The 22,813-nt window shown below is 52.0% G+C and overlaps 1 non-coding gene across 1 annotated transcript; it reads left to right on the forward strand.

The window, feature by feature from the left end:
• Nucleotides 1–4,867: 4,867 nt before the first annotated feature.
• On the forward strand, nt 4,868–4,941 carry TRNAT-AGU (transfer RNA threonine (anticodon AGU)). Its single transcript has one exon. It is a non-coding gene; the product is annotated as a tRNA-Thr (tRNA).
• Nucleotides 4,942–22,813: the final 17,872 nt, after the last annotated feature.

Genomic DNA, 22,813 nt, shown 5'->3' on the forward strand with positions numbered 1-22,813 from the left:
CTGCAGCAATGGGACGTGAACACCAGGCCAGCCCTGACAAGCCTTTTGTGCAACGCCCAAGCCATTAAGTGTGCTCTGGAAACACTACTGAATTAAGTAGGTTGAAATAGTACCCAGGTGGTTAGTGTGTTAAGTGCTTCATAAGCAACCCAACACCCTGTCCACCCGGGTACAAGCTCCCCTGCCACTTATGGATTAAACTAAACAGGATTTGCTCTGGAGCTGGACACTTTATGCCACACTCTATAAGATGGCTTAAAGGACAGTGCAATATGTGAGCGTGGCAATGCACCAGAGACTGCTCACCACCTCCTCACGTGTGCAGTGCACCCACAGTGAGGACCTGGCAAGTTTCATCCATAAAGCGGTTGTGTGGCTCCGCCACGTTAATGATGTGTAGAGGGGGAATGAGAGAAGACGATGACTGAATCGGGTCTCACGAGCAGGAGAACTGGGGGCGGGGGGCCGCGTACTTGGCGTTAGCTCTCCAAGTACTGCAGTGAGGTCAGGGCTTAGGTGGGTCTTCACATGCCCACCAGCAGCTGCTTCATCAGCTTGAGCACTTCACCAGCCAAACACTGATCCGTGAGGACTTGCAGTGCCTACGAGGCGAGGTGCAGCTGAGCGGAGGTTATGAGACTCCAAGTGACAGCCAAATGTTGGAGTCGAGTCATGTGTGCTGCCCTCCACCCTCTTGTTGCGGACAAGGGAGATGCAGTTGTGGCGTTCAGCTGTTTGGGGGGCAGTGAACACGGACGATGGAGTTGGCTGCTCTGTTTCCAGTAGCGCACGAGCCTGAGCGTTCACTTGGGGCTACAAGCACACTATTGCTTCCGCCCTGTTGGACTGGCTCCAGTGCCAAGGGGCAAAGGTAGATGTTGGTTTTACCGCCTTGCCTTCAGTTGCTTGAACCTGGGGTTACCATATTTCCAGTTGAAAAAAAAGATGATGGGGGCAGTGATATGCTGGTGCCCTGCCCCCACCCAGGCTGGTGCCCCTCACTCCCAGGCCACAGCCCCCAGCAGCCTTGCTGCTGCCCCTCACTCGATCTACAATACCCCCTGGCCATGCTGGTGCCCCTCATTCCCAATCCACAGCCCCCCCATCCCTGCTGGCCCCACTCCCAGCCCACAGCCCCCTGGCACTGCCAGTGCCCCTCCCAAGCCAAAGCCCCTCCAGCCCTGCTGATGCTCCTTGCTCCCAACCCACAGCCTCCTGCTCCCCCCAGCCCTGCAGCATCTCCCAGCCACCCCACCCCTGCAAGCAAGGGCGCTGGCCCTGGTGCCACTGGTCCAGCCACGCAGGTCCCCTGTAGGCCCCCGCCTCCTTCCCCCATTGGAGGGGCAGGTGCCTCCTTCCCCCCTCATCCCCCCTTCCCTGTTGCAGCATTAGTGCCTGGACAGCTTCCCCCAGTGCCAGCATGTGCCCACCCCCATCACACCCATCCCCTGCCACCCCCACCCCTCAGACAGTCCCCAAGCCCTGGCCCTTCAACCCCCCAATCCCCATAGCCTTACCTGCATCCAGCTGCCGGTGCTGCTCTTACCACCCTGCCTGGCTGCATCCTGGCAGTGTTGAGCAAACCAAAACGCAATGCTGAGCAGACCAGGCATTTGTTCATATTTGAAAAAACCCACCTGAATGGAGATTGGAGGACCCAAAAGGAGGATGTATTTGGGAAAACCTGGATGTATGGTAATCCTGCCTGGACCCCAGGGTGGAATCCAAAACTCTGAGCGAGGTGCCTGGTTTCCCTCTCCAGTGCACCCCACCGCCTTCCCCCTCCAGCCCTGTTTCTAAATGCAAGTGGTTGTGGCATTTTTGCTTTTTTGTTGAGCTCAGTGCTGCCTGCTTTAGCCCCATCCTGTGCGCTTACCAGCCCGGGCAGACTGGAGCATGCTGCTCGAGATCCTGGGTCTGGAGTACAATTTTGGACATATGTACTTGAGTCCTTGCCTGGAGCTGGCCCTGCCTTTCCCCATGTAAGTAGGCATAGCATCCCACGTTGAGTCAGTTCTGCCTTCCCCGGTGCGTGTTGCCTGGCAGTGAAGCTGTGTAGAAATTTATATATAACCCCAAAGTGCTCTGCAGGTGACCTGACTCAGTGGGGAAATGAGGAGCAATTTTGCTGTTATTTTGGAATTGTCTTCTGCCGTTGCACAAGAGAAGCTTTTCTCACCACGCAGCAAAGCAGCTCAGCAATCAGCAGGGATGGAGGAAATGCTCCTTTCTCTGATTCAGGTCTATCTAATCAGCCCCATGTATACAGGTTTGGAGGAGCCTGTACATGCGTTCCCTAATAGCCATCTGCCCATGCAATTAGCAGACTATCTGCTCCTGCTGGAAGGCACAGGAAAACACTGAATAAAGGCTCAGAGTCTTTGCCTAAAAATACCATCCAGTGGCTTTGGCTGCGCTGAGTCAGGTACTCAGACCTGCCTGTAAACAGAGCCCAGCTTTTCCATGCAGGGTACCACTGCCGCACCAGCAGGCATTTCCATCGTGCCCTTCAACCAGTTGTATCAAGGCGCTTCCCTGCCTGCCGAGGTAAAATTAGCAGCGGTTGTAACATAACAGTCCCCAAATAATCACTTAGTGGGGGCGGGTGGTGAGAGAAAAAGCTGAATGAAACAACTTTGTGTTAGTTGGAGAGGCCCATGGCTGTGGGGGAGAGTGGCAAATGGATCTGGAACGACATGCTTCAAATGCTAGCTAAGAAGCAGGCTGGAGATAACTCTCCAGTCGCAGGGAGGAACAGGCCTGTGTGAAGACTAAATAATTGCCAAAGCAGGGAGAAGTAAAGGCTCAGGCAAACTTCTGCTAGCAACTCTCAAAGCACTGCAGCCAGCTGGGGCTCCATGACTGGTGCAGGGGACAAGTTAAATGGGCCCAGTTGCCCCCCTCCCAGGGCTGTTCACCACCTTGAAGCCCCTTTCACTGCCTGTGCAGCCACATCCAGCTGGAGTCGAACATCTGGAATCTGATCGCCAGCTGCCAGCCGGGTCGGCTCAGCGCAGACCTGCCGTCGCATTAAGCTGTCCCTGGACACCTGCACAGCCGGGATCGCATAGCAGACGTGGTTGCAAAAACATGTCTGTACTTCGTGAGAGTAAGAAGCACATCAGTTCACTAATCCATGTCCCCAGCTGGTATTAAATGGTTGTAGCTCCAGGGAAGCTCCAATGATCACCAGGGAAAGTTCTGCCCGGTTCTGGCAGGTGAGGACTCTGCGATAGCAATGCTCTGCAGGAAGAGAGTTTAACTGAGGGGGAAAAATCAGCTCTATCAGAGTAAAATCAGAGCTGTGCTCCAGCTGCAAAGCTGAAATCCAGCTAAGATTGCTCCCTGTCACTATGGCCCGAGGGGGGCATATAGACATGGGTATGGAGGAAGTCTACCTAAGATTCCTACCTCTGTCTCAGTGCAGCAGCTGGTTTGAACCCAGAACAGCATCCCTGCCTTATTTCCAGGCTTGGCACAGGTACACAAGAGTGATATCCTGCCTCCCCATTCCCGGGAGTGTCCAGAAGTGGTGGAGACATGCTGTGTGGTGCGCTGGGCTGAGACACAGAAGCACTTAGCACTTAGTCATATTTCCTCCGCCACGGATTTGCTGTACGACCTTGATACACACCTTGCTGGGGTTATTTGGCCCCAGCAGTCTTTCCTGCCCAGAGCAGGGGTGGGGGCTGGACGTGATGACCTCTCAAGGTCCCTTCCAGCCCTGAACTGTGACTCTGTAAATCACTGACATCTCTGCTCAGTCTTTTTGAAAGAAACCTTTTCCCTTTCTTAGGAAGCAAGCTGTGCCTGCGAAGTCTCTCTGAGGAGCCCACTGGGAGCTTCCTACAAGAAACTGCTGTAAATCCAGCGTCTTCAGTGGCACGTCCCCTGTTTCACACAGGTGTAGCGTAGTGGCTGGGAAAACATACGCCCAACTGGCATGCGGCAGCTGGCGCTATAAGCTTTAAGCTTGGTTTCTGACTATGCAAGAACACAGCAACATGCAAACTAAGCTCATAACTTGAGCAGGAAAAACAGCGTGCTAAAAGCCTGGCTTAGCCCACAGTAGTGTTAGAGCACAGGAAGGCAAACCCCAACTCCTCATCCATCCCCTGTTCTCCTAGACTAAAAAAGCAACATGGTTCAGAGCTGGCTAAAAGATCTTCTGCAGGTGTGAGCGCTCTCTGGTGGGTTGTGGACAGTCAGCAAGCCAGTGAGGGGCAGAAGACAGTCTCTGTATTGAGCTACAAGGCCAGCATGGGGAAGAGACCATAGGAAGTGCTGTATGTGTCAGCCCACTGGCCCTCCTAGGCCACTACCCTGGCCTGTGTTCTCACGACACCGTTTCTCCTATCCTGTAGTTCTGTGGGTTGGATGTGAGGCTGCTGACTTCTACCTGATCAGCTTTGAGGCCTTAGGTGAATGTCCTCCCTCTGCAAGTGTATCCTGCTCAGTATGGGCCTGAACCTGTTACCTGTCATCAGGTCCACTCACGCCACGCATGCTCGATGCCCAGCCACCGTGTACCCCACCCACACAACGGTGCCTGGCTCCCTGCAGTGCTGGGCCACAGGGTAGTTTGTGTGTCTGCTATAGCCAGTGACTGATTTTGGTTACCTTTAGTGCCATAGCATCATAGAGCAGCAGGGCTGGAAGCATTGACAACTGGTGCCTCCTGACCCCTTTGGCAGGTGCCGCTGCCCTTCCCTGCGCAGTGTAGCGTGGCTGCGGCAGCCCAGGGGCACCGCTCTGCCTGGAGCACTTTTGGGAGCCAGTCTCGGGATGGGGCACGTACCCCCTGCCCCTCCGGCCTCCCCTACCAGTTGCCTAGGGCTGGAAGGACCCTCCAGGAGCAGCTCACAGAGGTGCTGTGGCTTAGTTGGTTAAAGCGCCTGTCTAGTAAACAGGAGATCCTGGGTTCAAATCCCAGCAGTGCCTTGCAGATTCATTTTTGAACAGGGGACGCAGTTTGCCGGCAGGTGCTGGAGGAAGGAGGAAAGCCAGGCACCCGATCCTGCCCAGGGAAGGTAAGTGATCCAGCTGCCTGTGCCTTTTGGTTTTGCTGAACGTTAGTTTGGTGGGCTGTGTGTGTTTGGGGCATGTGCTCTGAGAAGCTGGGAGTCTTGGCTTAATTGGGATATCATGGTCCTCTTGAAAAAGAAGAAAGAGGCATACAAACAAGTTGTATGTAAGTTGGAAGCTGGAGATAGTCCCCAAGGAGGACTATATAACAATGGCCTGCACTTGTAGGGAGCAGATTAGAAAAGCTAAGGTAGCGACTGAATTTAAACTAGTAACAGAAATCAAGGACAGTAAGAAGTCCTTTAGGTATGTAGGGAACAGGAGGAAAACAAATGGATGTGTGGGGCTATAGGCCAATTAGCTTAACTTCTATCCCAGGGAAAATCCTGGAAAAATTAATCAAGGAGTCTATGTGCAATACACTTAAAGAAGGGAGGATCCTGAGTGACAGCCAGCATGGCCTTGTCATGGGCAGAGCTTGATTTACCTATCTCAACTCCTTTTACGAACAGGTAGCTCGCCACCTGGATAAGAGAGAGGAGGTCGACATTGTATACCTAGACTTCCAAAAGGACTTTGATCCGGTATCCCATGATGTTCTTACGGGAAAATTGGAGGCTTGCGGGCTTAACTGCTCTACAGGTGGGTAGGAAGCTGGCTGTGGGGGTAGGACCCAGAGAGCTCTATTGAACATATTTGTGTCGTCCTGGCAAGAAGTGGCCAGCGGTGTGCCTCAGGGGTCGGTGCTTGGTCCAGTGCTTTTCAACATCTTTATCAATGGTTTGGATGTGGGGGATGAACAGCTCACTGGCAAAGTTCGTGGACGAGACCAAGTTATGGGGGAGCGTGGTCACGCTTGAAGATAGGCTGCAGATACAGGCGGACCTAGACAGGTTGGCAAGTTGGGCAGCTCAGAACCAGGTGAAGTTCAACACTGAGAAGTGCAAAGTGCTCCATTTGGGGACAAACAGTCCCCAACATACAGGCTTGGTGGCGCCAAACTGACTAGCACCACAACTGAAAGGGACCTAGGGATAATAATATAGGTTTCCTTCAATTTCTGTGGTACATGCATTCTGGGAGAATGGAGTATAAATCGACTTTGCATAAAGCAAACCCAGTTTGCAATGGACCAGAGAGGAATATGTTCCCATGGTGGGGAGGGAGTAAGGCTGGGGAGGGCTGCAGCACAGCCCGTTGGCAGCTCCCGGCAATGCAGCAGGCAGCAAAGCAGTGCCTAAGACATCTCAGCACTTCTTAAAACCAGGGCGAGCAAATCCCACCTTTCCAGGCCCTCAACTGGTGTTTAAGCACTGATGAGGGAAGACAGAACCGACTCCCAGACAGCCAGGACCTCAGGGACCCCAGGAGAACAAGGCAGGGCTTGTTATCTGTGGGGTATGTAGGCACTGCTTGCAGTTTCTGGAAGCCAGTGGCGTGCAAACACTGTGTAATACCAGCCAGATCCTACCAGGAGATTTATGAGCCCGGCGGTATGTTTCCCAGCAGCACCTGGCACGTCTACAAAGTGCCAAAGGGCTATGCTTAGACATACCAGGCCTGCCAGCTCCCGACCCGGGAGCAGTGCAATCACAGTAGTGTGGCACTGAGGGTGGGCCGTTAGCTCGCATGACTGGCAGAGCAGCTTTGAGGACAGCCCGGCCATTGGGGGTCCAGATTCTTCTCTCGTGTCAATTTGGGGGTCTCCACGCTCCAGATGTTACTGTTAATGTAGAAGGCGCAGCTATGGGAGGCTTTCATACAGCGGGTGAGCTGAGGACTGAAGGCATAATCCACTGAGCAGCTTGATTTTTTTGTCCTCATACTATAGCTACAAGGAATGCAGGGGATTTTTACATTAGTTTTGCTTTATTGGAGATTGTGGGGAGTGGAGGGGAAATCACACGGGAACCAAAAAAGCTGTCTGCTGCCCCTAAGGCACAGCAACCACTCACCTGGTTTGTGCTGTAACCTTGTCATGTAGTGACAGGGCTCTCCTAGGCAAAGTCACCTGTGCTTCTCGGTGTCTGAGACATGAGTTGCTGGGCAGGCAGGGTCGCTGGCATGGAAGAAATGTGACGCTACAAACAGCAGGACCCTGCCCTGTTCTCCCGGGGGTCCCTGAGGTCCTGGTCTGTCTTCCCTCATCCATGCTTAAACACCCGTTGAAGGCCTGGAGTACAGGCCTGGAAAGGTGGGATTTGCTCACCCTGGCTGGAAGAGGTGCTGAGATGTCTTAGGCACACAACTTTCCCTGGCTTCTCCTGCAGGGTGCACAGCTGCTGTGGCCTGGTGTCCCGCCACTGTTTGGTGGAACTGGGGCTGATTCCCACGGTTCCCACTTTTTTCAAAAGCACCATGTGGGCCAACCGAGGAGCCAAGGGCTAGAGTCAGAAAAGATCCAGGTGCCCAAGTCCAAGCCTGTGAGGCAGCGCTCCTGGTAGACCCAGGCAGCAGACACTTCACCAGCTCTGCAACCATCTCAACTCACTGGGACCTGCCGCCCCATTTGCACACACGAGCAGTTCTGGTTCTGGGCAAGGCTGGACCACATAGTGCCCAGCTCCAATTTAAGGTTGATGGGGAGCCAGAAATTAAGCAGGTTCTTGCCCAGGTTGTGTGAGGGCCTGATCTAATAGGACTGCCCTAACTATACCCAGCACATACCCTGACTGGACAAGCTCCCTCATAAAAGTCATCAGTGACTACTTTCTTTCTATAAAGAAAAGCCAAACATGGCAATGAGCTTGCTTAATAATTGTTTTCCAAGTATTTAAGTTGGTCTAATAAAAGATATCAGATTCACCCAAAGAACCTTGTCTCCTTATGGTAAGGAAGGCATTAATATGATTCTGGGTCCAATCCTGCTGTCACTGCTGTTGGCAGCAAAACTTTCAACAAGAGCAGATTTGGGCCTTTCCAGTCAACCGTTGGCACCAGGGGAGCTACGGACCATTTGGGCTCGTGCACGAGGGCACCCAGGTTCTGGCAGCTCCTCTTGAGCGTCCCTTTGTCTCGCCTGCTCAGCACGTGGCCCTCTATTACCATGAGCTTCTTTCAAATGAGGCAAGTCTCCCTTTGGTCTAGCCCCTTCTTTGCACGCCTGCTCCAAAGGAAACTGCGGTTACCAAGTGAGCACATTGCTCTTACTAATAGCCAGCTAATCAATTTGAGTTGCTGTATACATTAGTAATGCCCGTGTAATTCCAGTGCAAATTAGGTTTGGGCAGAATGTGAAGCCCAAGACATCCTGCCGTCCTGAAGCAGAGCTTGGATTTACGGGCCCTTTGGGAATGCCACACGAGAAACTCCCCCCTTGCGGCATCCCCCCTCCCCAACACAAAGCCTCCCTTGATTGGATACGGTATGAACCTCTGATTAAAATTGTGCAGCCGTTCAGAAAATGATTTTCAGCCAGTGCTTCACAGGAAATTACTTTTTTGGGGGTTTTTTTTGAGACAACAATTTTTCCCCCCCCTCGAGTACAGCTGGACATTATCAAATCTTAAATGGAAATCTAACAGCAGCTAAACATCAGCCTGGCACAGGGGAGGTGGGAGTGCTGTGTTGTCCGGAGGGAGGACAAATGTTGTGGGAGGGTCCCTGAGGCACTCAGCGCTGGCAGGTAAGGGTCCCCGAGCTCAGAGGGAGTTGCTGGATGCAGTGGAAAGGCTGTCCAGGGCCCACATAGGCTCAGCTGTACTTGTCTTACTCTCACTGAGCCCTGAGAGTATGCCACCCACTGCAGGATCACCCCCCTGGCCAGGTTCTCTGTGGCAGCTGTTACAATACTTATCAGCACCCCACGCCAAGTGCCGGCAGGATGCCTTGGGTCGAGAGTGCACCGGGTGCCCCAGCAACTCAAGGATACCGAGTGCATGAAAGGAGGCCCCTCTTTCCCCTTCTGTGTAGCCTTCTCCATCAAGGCCTAGGCACGAACATGGTCTCTGGGGTACTTTACCCCATTGTTTTGTACAGCTGGAAAAGGCAAAAGCAGCTAGAGGCTGGCCCAGCTGTGGGGACAGGCTGAGAAGGCAGCCTGCAGCCAGCTCAGCTACTAACATAGACGGAGGGGCTCCGCTGGAGGGGAGATAAGCGCTGGGCTGTGAAAGCAGGAATACAAAGGACTGGGAATGGAAAAGGAAGAACTAGCAAGGAGGAAGGAGAGGAATAAGGGGGCTGGTGAGACCTGGGACGAAACCAGCCGGAGCCCACGGCAGGAGAAGAGTGGTCAGCTAGTAAGGTTTGGGAATGCATTTATTGTACCGGCCCTCGAGTGACAGAAAGGGGGACTCAGATGAATGACATGAAATAAGTCTCTCCTCCCAGGGTCTGGATTCTCTGCAAGTCCCAATGTATATAAGGAATTTGGATTGGGATCACTAAAAAAAGGGGCTGATTGAAGCCAGCTTGGGTTCTCCAGTGAGCCACTGGCAGCCAAATCCTGCAGCCTACAGAATAGACCCAAGGAAAAGTAGTGTCTCGTCTGCACCAGGTCACGTGGGATGCTAGGCCCACGTTTATTCATGGTATTTGCTGAGACGGTGCTCTGCTTGGCTTCACAAATTCTGAGCAACTGTGATGGCTATGGCCAAGGGCCCAGACTCAAAGGGGCATGGAGGTGCCAGCTGCCTCGTGCAATTCATGGCTCCAAGTTAGACCCAGAGGCTCCTGGTACAATGCATGGGCAAACGCAGGATCCACAGAAAGCAGCATGCTGAACACCAGCCAGTGGGGAACGCCAAGGACAGGGGTGCATCTTAACCCTCACCTTCTCTTGCTGAGCTTCTGGAGGGTACCCATCCCTAGCTGGGCTGCTAGCCAGGTACTTTCTTATGGAGTGAGACAGATGACCGTGCCCACTTTTTCTCACAAACAGGAGGGTATAATGGCGGCCCCATTTTTTTGTCCTAGCTCACTGGTTACTGAGAGCATTTACCCAGGATGTGAGAGATGAGGGTTCAATTCCCTCTTCTATTAACTATTTGTGGGAACTGGGAATAAGCAGAGAAGAAAGAGTCACATTTGAGAGCTTGCTAAAGACTCCATCAAGGCATTTTGAAACAGCCCAGTCTGTTGGTACAACCATCAGCCTTGCTAATTGAAATGATGGGCTCCACTCTTCCTCGCATGCAGCTGCACTTGGCACCAGATACACACGTGTGTGTCTGTATGCACATCTACTTGCATGGGAGAGGGTCTGCTAGGATCAGGCTTCTTGTTTTCATGGGATGTCCCACACCGGGTCTTGCCCCCAAGGAAGGAAAGAAACTATGCTGTCATGTCTCATATAGTGGAGCGCAGCTTTGCCGGCCAGGAACCTGTAGCTACAGCTGGTAACAACTCCAGATGAGCTCCTCAGGTAGAAACAAAATAGGATAGCAGTGCCCTCTCCCCAGGACTTGCTTATATATATAGATATATATCTATATAGCTATATATATATATATATATATATATATATATATATATATGAATGAGACTTTAAACACTATATATACATATACATAGGTGTATAGTGTTTAAAGTATCATACCAAAGCTCCAATCAGCTACCTTTGTTGTTCTGTGGCTCCGATTCAAACTAAGCTCTAAAACATATGCTTATTACGTTACAGCGTGGAAACAAATTCACAAAATGATTATCTGGAGACATGGGTTTGGTGTTCAACAGCAATAAAGCAGGGCTAAAAAGGAGGACGCTTACACATTTCCTTCTTTAATCACATTTGCAAGCCTCCTGCATGCCGCAGCTGAAGCATCTCGGGCAAAGCACACTTTGCTTCTCGCTGATTATGATTTGAGCCGGGCTACACCAAGCGGCACAATAGTTTAGCCCTATTAGTGGAACCGTTAACAAAGAAGGGATTAGGTGGGATGTTTTCTGAAAGGTACGGCTGGCAGGAAACCACCCGCAGGAATGCTCAGAGCCTGAACAACACGATGCAAAGGGCACTGGGTAATTGGGGAGCCAGTGCTGCCGTTTCCCCCTCCAGTTAGAGGAAAGGGAACAATCGTGCAGCGGCTGTGCTGCCGTCCTGGGGCCAGGTCCCCTGCTGCCCCGGCCTTTGTGGAGTCATTCGGGTCTGCCCAACGTGAGTGCAGAACAGGCCTAATCCAAAGCCCATTATGTCTTTCAGCGCTAGGTCTGGGAAAGGACCTAGGAAATCTAGGCCTTGCCAAACAACCATTTTAGGCACCTATGTGCTAAACAGCAGTCATCCAAATCCGTCTCTGCAGATGCCCAGCCACCGGGGCTGCCTGGGTTCCCCAGGCACCTAAGGGGCTGCTTCAGGTCATGCTCAGAAACTCCTCGGTCTCGAGGGAACCGAGAAGCTTGCTGCCTAGAGCCCAGCTCGGCTTTCCCTCTCCTAGGTCACCTGCAGGCCCGCTCTCCAAGGCATCCCCCGAGCACACCTGGAGGAAAGCCACCGGAGGAGGAAGTGGTGGTTACAGCCCTCACCCATGATGTGGGAGATCTGAATGACAATTCATCCACTGCCGGAGTGCAAACCCCATTTTCTATCTGCCCATGGGTCCCCAGGCCACAGGGTCCTGGCTGTGGGGAGGGGTCTCAGTTACTCTTGCTGAAGCTGTTGTAATAGGAGAAAGAGCGAGCCGCTGGGCCAAAGAGGGTGGAAAAAAATAGAGACAGAACATGACTGTGGCTTACTGGTTAGGACCAGTAAGAAAAGTCCTAGTTCCAGTCCTCGCTTGAAAGACGGGTTATTTCTTTTCTATGAAACAGTCACTGGATAACATAGCTAACTAGTCACGGGGGCAGGGACTGGGTCCCATGCCTCTCGTCTGCCACGGGAGCGCCTTAATGTCTAGAGAGTCACCCGCAGTCGGCCTTTCTCTCTCCAACTGGAGCAATGAACATGCATTTACACCAGCCAAAGGGGAGAGCTTCACTAGGACACAGGGAGGGGGTGATGAAGGTTCGAATCCAGGCCTGTTGAATACAAGCAAATGCATCTGTTGTGGATAGAAAGCTGGGGTGAGGTGCCACCTCTTCTGGCAACACTGAAGTAAAGGCCTGATGCTTGCTTGATTGTGGAAAGAAAGGCTGGGGGAGCCTGCCGGCAGGACAGGGCTCAGGACAATGGATGCCAAGTGGGGAGAGGCAGCTCTCTGCTGCACAGAGTAAGGCACTAGAGACCTAGAGAGGGCTTTGAGTTAAGATACGGCCCTCTCTGCGGCATTTCCTAATGGCTGGCTGAGGCCCGCTGACCTTTGTGGACCTCATGCTTGATCAAGTACTCCCTCTTTCCATAAGCTGTGTGCCTAGCAATGGGGTCCAACTGAACGGCAAAGTGCCTAAATCCTTCTATGAATTCAGCCCTACCTGTCTAAAGACCCCTGACTCGTCAAGGCTTCTAGTCACTGCATTGCTGCGTCTAAAATGTAAGCATGTGTGCACAGGCTAATTAAAACAAGATGAGTTATGCATCGGGGCTTCCACACCTTGACTGGAGACACCCCTGTGCATTTTGGTGTGGGTTTACAGCTGCCAGGGCACTGTGCAGGGGGCACATAACCAGCTAATAGGAAGTGTGCAAGGCATAGGGGTGCCTGCACCTTGCCCCACCTATGGAGTGAGGCAGGATTTATGCAGGTCCTTGCAGCCCAGACTTGGGCCTTGCTGATCGGTGGGGATGCATTGCCATAAATCTCCATAAATTTGCTCCTTGTGGAATTGGGCATAAGCCTGCTGTCCCCATTTACTTTTATGAATTGTTTGCTTGCTGCCATTGCTAAAAACAGAGCTGGGGCTTAGTCAGGAGCTCTCTTTTCTCTGAGGATGGTTAAAAGCATTTTTCTCTTAGCTCCTCTCTCGGTGCATTTTACTCATTCACAGGACTGTCATGGATTTTGCTAATTGCATTTTTCCTCTTAAAGATTCCTTCGTTCTACGTTGAAATAAAAAGGGCCACATGGAATTTATACCCTAAGCATGTTAGTTTTCTGTATGCATTTGTATACACACATATATAAATCAAAGACTGTCCAGAGTGCATAGACTATTAATAGGCATGACATATTTTCAGTGCATTGGTCCTACCAGCTCTGCAATTCTTTTTATTCCAGCTCTGTCTAAAGTATCCCTGCTCTGTTCAAAGTCTCCTACAGGATTCAACCTTGACCACCATTCATGGAGCTGCCTGCCCACTGCTAACTCTACAGCCCTAGATCACTCACTGGAGTGGTCGATATAGCACAAGGATACATGCACTAACTTAAATATCACATTTGACTGGACTGTTGCCCTGCAACTATTCTTCAGAAGCGACTGTTTTGTGCAGCCCTCTTCCCTGGATGTTTTCAGAAATGCAACCAGCCTTTTCCTGAACCATCCTGCATCATAATTAAATGCTGGAGAATTAGGGAATATTTGCACACACAAAAAGGGAGACAGGGAGCGTGCATCATTTCTACAGCCTGGTTCCCTTCCAACATGAGGGCAAGGAAGCATCTTCCTGTTCACATAATACAAGGAATAATGCATAAAGGGAAAAAATACAACCCGATTTGTAAGCCAAACATGTCTTTTCACCAGGAGTCCTACCCAGAGGGAAGATAACAGATTCTCTTAGTTTACCAAGCTGGAATTGCTTTTATAGCAGTGGTTTTCAAACTGTGTCCGGTTCATCCTGGCTTCTATGGAGAGACTGGGGATAATGGCAGAGCGGGCTGGGAGGCGGGCCACCACCGTTGCTGGGCTGGGTCACCTGGCTCCACATTAGCTCTTTAGGAGAAGGGCAGGTGTCCCACAGCACAAGTGACATGAGGTGGTCCATGACTTTACCACCGCTTCACAGGAACTCAGCCGATGGCACCCTTAGAGAAGCAAAGTATGAAACACAATATATCGCTGGTAGGCACAACACAATCCACATGCCTATTCATAGACACATCTGTCGAACGGCGTAGTGCAAAGGAACCAATGGGAACATGTTAAACAGGGCACTCACCAGGGTAAAGACAGAGAAAGGCCACACAGGCAATCTTAGATAGGAAAACAGGCCAATCAAGTGACTCGGGCATTCAAATCCCCAGTTAGCTCATATCAAGATGCCACAAGCATACTATATAGGTGCCCATGCGTGTCTTTGGAAGAATGATGGCTGTTATGAGCAGGTGTGGTGGTCAAGGCTATCAGAGCCTAGTAACGCTGCAGTGTCATTATTAAAAGGCATTGCTCAGCACAGGCACAAATGTAAAAAAAACAATCGTACCAGGGCTATCCTGAATGGCGCCGTCTATAAAACATGTGAATGCTGCTTCCAAGGTGACTAAAGTGCATATCAACCTTATTGAATCCGGCTCCATAGACAAAAAGGGCTCGACAGGACTTGGACTTTAGACACCTGCTAGGTGCTGAGCACCTCCACTCAGCTAGTCCACCAGCCTGGAGCCACCTAAATGCCACAGATGCCTCCTAGGCAGACAAGGGTAAATCTGATCTCTTTTATTAGACCAACAGATGTCTCCTTTTATTCATCTAATGTTCCTTGGGCACTTAACAGTGTTCTCTTATATGTGCTTGGGACTGCCCTCTTCTTGACAAGACCAAGTGCCTTGGCTCTTTTTTCCACTTGCTAAGCCTGATAAGGATCCAGAAACTAGGTGTAGGCTCCCTACAAAATGCAACTGTAGCCATCACTTTGTTTTACACACATCCACAAGAGGAGGTGGTGATGGTAGGAGTTATATGCCTTTGATATATTAGCCCAGTGGGAGAGCAGTTCCCCAGGGAATGGGAGAGACAAATGACATTCATTTCCTTCCTCACCTGGACAAGATGCCGATCCACATCTTGCACCCCTCAGGAAACCCCCTGCTAGCTTCCACCTATAGGATATTGGGGGGGGGGGGGGCTGCACACACAAGTATGACTACCCTAGCAGAGTTTTAAAAAGCACCTGAAAATAGGTGCTCCTGATCTGAGAAATGTTTTAATATTTTGTCCAAGGATTTGTTAACACAAACTGTACCTGATTAAGCCAGGTAGAAGTAGAAAAGCATCATCAGGGCAGATTCAGACTGCTCACCCCAGCATTGCCAATAGCCTGGTGTTTGGGCCCCTCTCCAGGGAGGTGAGTGATAATGTGGGTGCCAGTCCATTCAGGTACAGGAGGGATTTGGACCCCAGGTGTCCAACACCCAGCTAAGTGCCCTAACCACACGATTCAAGCCTGGGGACTGGCGGAGGGAAGAAGAAGAGCCCCACTTTCTCTTGCATTTGGTGCCAAGGCCCAACCCAAGAGCATCCTCCGAGAGCGCCCAGTGGATCAGCTCCTGCAGGCAAGACAGGCAGGACACCTTGTTTGTGGATCCTGCTGTGGCCGAGGTGTGACATCGATGACAAGCTGCTCATTGCTATGAAGGCATAGACATTTCCGTGCATGCCCAGTGGCAGAAATTTAGGTGACTAAAAGGGGCTTTACTGATGGAGCCTAAGATGCCTCCAGAGTAGGCAAAAGTTTTAAAGAATATGAATGGTGTGCTAAGGCGCCAAATGGGATCGTGACGTGTCCTGAATCGGCTTTCCAAAGGTGCACTCGTAGGACCCCTACGGCATGGCGAGGCCTTAAACCCGGTGCTCGGAAGTCCCAGCTGCTCCCCTAATCACAAGACCATCTTTCTTTCATAAACCCACTTCTTCCTTGTACCCAGGAGCCACGCACAACTGAGCAATCAGAGATAATCGCCTCCCTATGATTAGAGTTTTTCGTTTCAAATATTTGCCCTGTGTTTTGGACATCGCCTACAAAAACAGTCATAGACAGGAACAAAAACATCCTCCCCCGCACATTCAACAGATAAAAGCTCCTGATAATTGTAGCAAGAATTGAAATTTGATATTTAAAACTAGTATGGATTTGGTACTAATACTGCCCCGCTGACTGGGACAGGGCAGGAATAACTCTGTCCATCCTTAGAGTAAATGAGTCCATGAAACGCATTTGCTTACTTCCAAAAGGTATTTTTCTTTCCCCGTGGTGTTTTCTCATAATAGCAATTCCTCCTGCAACAAACACTGTGCGCACCTGTGCCTTTAGTCAAAAGAAAGCAACAGCTCACTCGCTCTGTCATCTGTGACGTGCAAAGCTCCTCTCTGTACTTCCACCGCGTGATCATTTGCCTGCGGGTCCAGTGCCATATCATTCTCCTTTGGTGATTTTCTTTCCACTGATTTTGAACATAAGATATAGATGCTACTTGGTTTTGCATTGATTCGCGTACAAAGATGTATGTTAAATGGACCATCTCGAAAACTCACTTTGTCTGGCATACTCCCTATGGCTGCTTTCTGCTCAGTCCTCCCACTGTCCTTCGTGAGGATGAAAAACAGAGAGAATTAAAACAACATAAAGGAGAGTAGGAATGAGGAGAGTCCAGGCGTCCGAGAAAGGCAACAAAAACCATCTCCGGCTCTGTCTGTAATCTCCTTCTCAGGAGCACTTAGAAAGACGTTTAGTCCTGTCGCTACACAATCCCCCCATGACTGGAGTTGGAGGTACAGCGTTTTGAGCCTGGGGAACCAGTTGGAGCCCAGGTGACTCGGCCTCTATTGCTGTTGTTCTGGCAATATCTAATGTCTCCCTTCATAGCCATGGGGCTTGTCGCATTTGGCATCTGGATTAGCACGGTGCTTCACAGAGTATCAGCCTTTCATTTAGCACCCAGGAGGAAAAGTTCTGTTACATAACTTACTCCCCAATTCTTTGTGAGCACATTAACATTTCCCTTAACACATTAGTTATTCCACACTGCCTGCTGAATTGCTTCCACAAACACCGCTGCCTTGCTCCTCGCATTGTCCTTCATAGCAGGACACAGGGAACGTATCATGCTACGTGATTAGTCTGATCACTTTTGCTTGATGGGCAGAAGGCAGGGCAGGGCAGCGCCTTTGGCCCCTGACCCATGTTACACTTGTAACCCGGGTGCACACAAGTAACATGCTCCCCTCCCCAGGGAGAAGGGCTGGGTGCCAGGCAGGAGGGCTGTGAGAGGGATCTGCAATATGCAGGCCAGAGCCCTCTGCTCTCTATAGAGTCAGGCCAGGACAAGTGATACTTGACTATATGCAGTTTTATTAATATATACAAAATTGAAGGGAATTGATGTTGATAAGCATAGATATACAAATATCATATACTACTATGGTCCTGCAGATAAAGGCTGAAAGATTACACCCCTTCAAGTAGCCCCAAGCAGTGTGTTGATAATCAGTTGATTTAAAATAGGCAAACAACAGTTAAGTACAGGTGAGCACATATAAATTCAATTAAACAACAGTCAAAACACAAATATACACAGGTAAATATAGGTAAGTGTATATAACCATCAGGGAAGGAGTCCCAGCAGAGTCCCTTTGCAAATTGATACTTAACACTCTGTTGAACTATCAATATGCATAGATAGAAATGTTCACAATATATAAGGCGATCTCTTATAAAATATAAGGCACTTCAATAACAGGTTAACCTCAATTCTATAATTACCCACGGCCCAGACTGACCCTGGGGGCATGGGCTGCGCTCCGGCCTGCAGGAGGAGGAGAAACCCTTGGTGCTCCCCACGCCTGCGGTGGGCCCCAGGGACTCCCTAAGGTGACTCCAGATCCTGGGAGCTCCTTTCAGCTCAAGCTTCCCCGAGGACCAACTGCTTCACTGCCGGGGTAGCACTGCTCCCCTGTGGGAATCCCTTCCCCAACAACTGATGACTCCGTGGGCCTGAATGGGTGGTCCTCGCCCCTCGACCGAGGCGCTTCTTACATGTGGGACCTCCCGGCCACGGGCTCTCCTTGGGCAGGGGGCCCCGTGCACCATCACGTGCACCAAGGGCTCTGCCTTCTGCTCACGGTTGGGGGCTCTGGCTGCCTTCTGTGGCTCCGAGACCTGGGCCCCTGCCTGGGACCAGCTGCGCAGGAGTCCTGGCCACGTGCCAGGAAAGGGTGGAGCCGAGCCACCTCGAGCGGCTCCCAGGGCCAGGGTCCCACTGGACTGCACTGTACTGCCGGCTCCAGGTTTCCAGCCACATGCCCAGGTTTGCAGACCCGAGCTACCTTGTGCAGCTCCCAGGGTCTGGGGCTCCACGTATGAGCCTGTGCACTGGGTCCCTGGCCTCACGCCAGGGGTTGCAGACCCAAGCCGCCTCGTGCAGCTCCCACGCAACTCCTTTTATTCACTCTGGAGGCTTCTCCCCAGCGTGTTGTTGGACCTGCAAAGAGCAGGACACAACCAGGTCTGGGGTCCCCCTCTCCCTCCCCCACCATCCCCACCACCCCTTGGGCAGGGGCAGAGCAAGTCCCTTCCCAGCATCACCTGATTGGTGGACATGCTCCACCAATCACAATGAAAATTTTCCAAGCCGGGGCATGCCGGGCTGTATCGGTAAGTCCACCACATGCTTCAGGTGTGATTAACTCTTCGTGACCTGGCCACACATTCATTCAATTAAAGACGTGATAAAATGAGCAATAAATCACAATGTTACTACACAAAATGTGTGTTATTACTTTGTGGCTGGTTCCTCTCAGGCCTTTAATTGAGCCTGTGGCCATTGCCCAGCCTCTGGAGCGCTCCCAGCCAGGGGTGCACTGTGCGGTGCAGCAGCTGGCACCCCTCTCAGCTGAGTGGAGGTTCCAGCTGCCAGGAGTGCATGATGCCCTCCCCTGCCTGGGACCCCTGCTCAGTTCAAGGGGCTTCCAGTCACAGGAGCACGAGCTTCCCCAGCTGGCTGCCAAGCTTGCTACTTGCTGGTGTGGGGGGAGCCCGGGATCCAGCTCCCCCTGCACCAGCCATGTTGCACAGTGGGATCTGATATGGGATTCTGCAATCATGGATTGGGGCTGAGCCGTGACCCCTTTTCTCCACACAGCGGGTCCTATCAAGTAGGTGTAGCCCAGGCAACTTGGGTATATACTCCCCTTCTCCAATTGAAGGGGGTTGTTAGCTGGCAGGTGTGCTGTGGGGGGAGAACTGCAGAGCGCTCAGTTTCCCTCCGTCCCTGTAGAACCTCCATCCGTGCAGGGGGGCGGTCAGGAAGGCCAAGGCGGAGATGGGACTGGGACTAGCGACCCAGATCAAGGACAACGAGAAGTCCTTTTTTAAATACATAGGGGGTAAAAAGAAGGCACCAGGTAATGTGGGGCCTCTGCAGGACACGCTAGGAAATCTGGTTGTCACACCAGATGACAAGGTTAACCTATTTAACAATTTCTTTGCCTCCATTTTTCTGAGCAGGGACTGGGTCAACCCCCCCACACCCCACTGGGACCCCCTCAGGCCCCAGGGGAGGTGCACCCAGGCCTAGGGTCAGTGAGGATCTAGTCAGGGAACTTCTGGAGGGGCTGGACGTATTTAAATCGTTTGGTCCTGACGCCCTCCACCCCAGAGTGCTGAGGGAATTAGCAGAGGTCATTGCGGGACCCCTGGCATGGCTTTACGAGCACTCGTGGTGCTCTGGTGTGGTGCCAGAGGACTGGAAAAGGGCCAGTGTGGTCCCCATTTTCAAAAAAGGGAGGAAGGAGGACCCAGGAAACTATAGGCCAGTTAGTCTTACCTCGATCCTGGGGTAAGCTTTTTGAGAGAATTATCCTGGTACATGTCCACGAGGGGCCAGCAGGGGAGGTTATGTTTAGGGGCAACCAACATGGGTTCATTCGAGGCAGGTCCTGTCAGACCAACCTGGTGGCCTTCTATGACCAGGTCACAAAAGCCTTAGACGCAGGGGTAGCAGTGGATGTGGTCTTTCTGGACTTCAGGAAGGCCTTCGACACTGTCTCTCACCCCATTCTCATTAAAAAACTAGGAGACTGTGGCATCGATACCTACACAGTCAAATGGGTCACTAACTGGCTGGAGACCCGCACCCAGAGAGTGGTGGTGGATGGGTCATTTTCGACCTGGAGGGATGTGGGCAGTGGGGTCCCACAGGACTCGGTCCTTGGACCCGTGCTGTTCAACGTCTTCATCAGCGACTTGGACGGGGGTGTAAAAAGCACTCTGTTCACATTCGCTGACGACACTAAGATGTGGGGGGAAGTGAGCACGCTAGAAGGGAGGAATAGGCTGCAATTGGACCTGGACAGGTTACAGGGGTGGGCAGATGAGAACAGGATGGGTTTCAACACTGACAAGTGCAAGGTGCTGCACCTGGGGAGGAAGAACCAGCAGCATACCTACAGGCTGGGGAACTCCCTTCTTGTCAGTGCAGGGGCAGAAAAGGATCTTGGACTCATTGATGCCAAAATGAACATGGGCCGGCAGTGTGGGGACGTGGTCAGGAAGGCCAACCATACCTTGTCATGCATCCACAGATGCATCTCAAGCAGGTCCAAGGAGGTGATCCTCCCCCTCTATGCGACACTGGTCAGGCTGCAGTTGGAGTACTGCATCCAGTTCTGGGCGCCGCACTTCAGGAGGGATGTGGACAGCATGGAGAGGGTCCAGAGGAGGCCACCAGCATGGTTGGGGGCAGCAGGGCAGGCCCTACAAGGAGAGGCTACGGGACCTGAACCTGTTCAGCCTCCACAAGAGAAGGCTGAGGGGGGATCTGGTGGCTGTTTACAAACTAGTCAGGAGGGACCAGCAGGCATTGGGGGAGTCCCTGTTCCCCCGAGCACTACCAGGAGTGACAAGAAATAACAGTCACAAGCTGGCAGAGGGTAGGTTCAGACTAGACATCAGGAGGCATTACTTCACAGCCAGGGCGGCTAGGATCTGGAACCATCTTCCAAGCGAAGTGGTGCTGGCTCCTACCAGGCTGGACGATTACCTAGCTGGAGTCATTTGACTCCAGTACCTTTTCCTGCCATGGCAGGGGGTCGGACTTGATGATCTGCTCAGGTCCCTTCCAACCCTGCCAGCTATGAAACTATGAAACCAGGCCAGGGCATTCAGGGGACTTCACTATATAGACATTTATTTACATTAACTTATCACAAGGGAAAGAAACAGGGATATAAACTTAGGTACAATATATATATATTTACAAGATATCTAGACAAATAACATAAACAATACCCTCTGGGTAAATGCCATAAAACCTTATACCAGTGCTCCAGATACAGGTAAGTCACAGGTAAATCCAAATAAACAACAGGTGCAATAATAGCAACAGGGGGTCCAAGCAGAGCCCTAGGACTCTACTCATCTACTAATTTACAACATGAGAGTTCACAAAATATACTTCATGCCATCACACCACTTATGGTGCAAGAACCGCAAAGATAAACTCAATCCCGAGGGGAACTCCAATGCCTTTGGGCTTTTCCCAAGCCCTACAAAGAAGCTAGTAACCTTAGGGGGGCCCTCCCAGTGGGATCTCCCCTTTCAGGAGCCCTTAACTAACCGGGTGGGGGACAGACTCCCCTCCCCTGTTGGGAATCCTCTTTTCCCTGCAACTCACGGCTCCCAGGCCTGGAGGGTGGCCCTTGTCCTCTGCGCCAGGCTGCTCTCTCACCTGCAGTGGGTGTTGGGGGGGGGAGAGGGATCGCTGCCCCCTGGAACAGGGCTCTGCTATGCAGGGCTTCTGGGGCCTCTGGCTCGGCCCTGTCTGCTGACTCAGTAGCCCATCACTGTCTGGCTCTCTGGACCCAACCTTTTGCTATGGGTTGGAGGCCTGGGCTGCTTTGTGCAGCACCAGGCTTGGTCCGCTCCTGGACACTCTGTGCAGCGCCTCCTGCACTGAGCTCCCAGCCTCGTTCTGGGGGTTGAGGACCTGAGCCGCCCAAGCGCTCCAAAGGTCCTACTCCACGCACCGGCCTGTGCACCGTGTCTCCGGCCGCACACCAGAGGTTGCAAATCTGAGCTGCCTCATGCAGCTCCCAGGGTCTGGACGCCGTGTTGCACACCAAGAACCTAGCCGCTGGAGCCATCTGCCATTCCCCTCTGATGGTAATCTTCAGGGGTGCTTCTGGGCTACTGCTTTGCCCCGCTGAGCAGCTCTCCTCAGCTCTTCTAAGCCCTGCTCTTCTCTCTTCTCTGTCCCCAACGCGTCTGCCCCCCGTGCTGGGCATGCAGCTCCTTTTATACGCACCAGGGCTCCACCCCTGAAGTCTTCTGGACCTGAGAGTTGCAGTCTTCAATCAGGTCTGGGCGGGGGGATTGGATACAATCAGGTCCGGAGGGAGGGGTGTGACTTATCTCCTCTTGCTGCCTCCTGATTGGTGGATGAGCTCCACCAATCAAAACAGCAAGATTTCCAGCCTGGGACTCAACCCAAGCTCCAAAAGGCAAGCCTCCTACATAGGTAACTGGCCTGTGTGAAGCGGCAAGTATTCACTTTGGATTCGGCCGACAGCGATTCGATTCAGTGATTCGAATCACTGACCTGAATTGATTCTGCCGAATCTCCTAATCTCTGAATCAGCCAGGCCCATCCTCCCAGCCCAGCAATGGTTGCCCCGCACGCCCCAGCTCCTGGCACTTGTTTAAAAAAAAGCCCTGATTCAGTGGGTGCTGCTGGGTGGGGGGCGATCCTTGCTGCCCCCCACTGCCCCACACTGCATGGGGGTTTCTACATGAGCCCCCTGCCCCACCCCTGCATGTCTGTCCCGCCCGCTGTGGTTCTGACTCTTTAAGAAAACCCCCTCAAAAATGAAAAAACCCTGGACTTGCCGTTCCTGTCAGTGGGGGGCGATCCCCGCTGCCCTGCACCATGTGGGGGGCTCTGCATGAGCCCTCCAAAGCCCCAAGGCCACTGCAGGAGCGGTGAGTCCCAGGGCTTGTCTTGTGTTTTTTTTCTTAAATGGCCAGAGCTGGCCCAGGTGG

This window comes from Alligator mississippiensis, chromosome 5 (genome assembly GCF_030867095.1).
Source record: "Alligator mississippiensis isolate rAllMis1 chromosome 5, rAllMis1, whole genome shotgun sequence".
Lineage (NCBI taxonomy): Eukaryota > Metazoa > Chordata > Crocodylia > Alligatoridae > Alligator > Alligator mississippiensis.